Raw genomic sequence first — 2197 nt, forward strand, 5'->3', positions numbered from 1 at the left:
AGAAAAATTTAATGTAGTACATGAACTGTTGAGGTGTCATAATCATGTTAAAAAGCAGTATCTAAGAGAAAAATATAAATCTAAATACTACTGTCAAGGAAAAGAGCACTGGGTGAATGGGAAGTCATAGCATGCTTTTATCATCTTCCTATTTTAGAATAGGATTCCTATTAGAGGTAAATGTGTGTTGTTTAAGAACCACAGAATAATGGAAAGTTAGAGTTAGATAAGAACTTAAAGTTTCTCTTCATTTTTTTCTGATAGCGTTAGGGTAGCCTGGTGATTTTCCCAAGAACAGGAAGAGAAAGAACCAGGTAGGATTGTGCTAGTTCACTGATGTAAGGCCAGCACCTAGCACTACCTGTTGCTCAGTAAGTTCTCACTCAGAGAATAATTAAATAAATAAAAGAGTGACTAAACCCCATGTGTTCTCATTCATAGATCAAATAGTAAGCATAATATGTTTCTTTCTACTGAAAAATTGAAGAGCTATAAAAAATATGCCATCTTTTAATCAAAAAGATTTTTTTTCTCTTATTCCATATTTATCTCAATGACGGTCTAGGAAAGAAGCTAAAACAGAAGTGCAAAAATGAACTCAAGGATTATTAGTTCTTCCAAAAAAAAAGATCACTTTAAGTGAGTTCACAATGAGGATGAAGAATTTCATATTACACAGTTAAAAGAGATCAATTAGCCTTTAGCCTTGAAAACTGAAACTAAGAATTATGAAAATTAGTTGATTTAAATGATATCTTTATGATTCATCTTGTAATTGTAATTTTGCTCTAATTTTTAGAACAAATCAAGAATGAATTGAGTGTTCATTGATTTGTGGAAGAAATATTTTTTCTGCAAAAAATTTGGTAAAGCACATTCTTCCCTTCAAATTTAAATTTCCTATCACAGATGCAAAGAAGGCTCATTTTCGTTTCCCAGACTCCTATCTTAATCTTATGGTTCTCAAATCATTGTCTATTGAAAGCCCATCACATATAAAATGTGGCTTTTCTCCCCTTATTTAACATTCAACATTCTCACATTTTACTGGCTGTGTATGAGATTCAAGAAGTTCTCCCAGGTCACTTGATAAATCTTAATCTTTTGCACTTTCACTTTTCAAAGTGAATTGTACATTGGATAATATAAACATCTAATAATCTTCAAGGCATTGATTGACAAAGCTGTTGAGTCACACTCATATTGGCGCTACAAAAGAGGGGATATTTGAATGGACATTAATTTCATGGTGCTTAGTTACTAATTAATATTTTTGTATTTTTACAATTTCTGCTCTTCAACACAACATAGCTGCTTAACTTCAGACAATCAATACAATAAATAGATGATAATATTCATTTTGAGTACTTTATTCAGAATAGTAGTTCTAGGGAATGCATTTGTTGTGTCCAAAATATCAGTAAGCATCACATTCAAATTGAATTTTCTGAGAAATATTACACTTTGGATCATCTTAGCAACTCCTAACTTCAGCTTTCCAGATCTTAACTGCTTCATTTCAACATATTTATACACAATTCTCCAAAGTCTATTATCTCTACCACGCTTGACTTAATCAGATTCACTCATCGAGTTAGTCTTTTATTTAGTCTCCACATTTTCAGTTAAACCAAGTTTGAAGGCCGTGAGGAAAAAGAAAAAAGGAGAGAGCATGTGATATTTCTTTCATCAGAATATAAGAATAAAGCCTTTCTCACCAATCTTCAATTATGATTTCATTTTCTGAAGGTTTGTAAGTGAACTCATTAATAAATATATACCCATTGATACTACTTTTCAGGCTAGATAAGAGTTAAGCTATGTTTGGCAAGTTTTTGCCAAATGTACAAAATCATGTACATTAGCTACTTGACCTAAGCCATATTAAAAAGTGGCAGGCTAACTGCTTAACAGTAGGAATTATAAGCTTTCAAATATCTTAAATGACTACCTACTATTTACACATATCATGACTTAATTAATTTATTAAATCCAAGACAAGCATTGACTGTAAGTTAAATGAAATAACCTTCTCCCCTTCCTTGTATAACTTATCTGGTTATATAACATACGGAGAAAGACAACGTTAGAAGAATCCTAGTTCATGATTTATTCAAAATCTATGAACAGTAGTCCTAACACCCAGAAAGGCAAAGCCCTATGATTATTCTCTATTCAGTTCAGGGAAAAATTTTTT

This window comes from Galeopterus variegatus, unplaced genomic scaffold (assembly GCF_000696425.1).
Source record: "Galeopterus variegatus unplaced genomic scaffold, G_variegatus-3.0.2 Scaffold2603, whole genome shotgun sequence".
NCBI classification, from domain to species: Eukaryota; Metazoa; Chordata; class Mammalia; order Dermoptera; family Cynocephalidae; genus Galeopterus; species Galeopterus variegatus.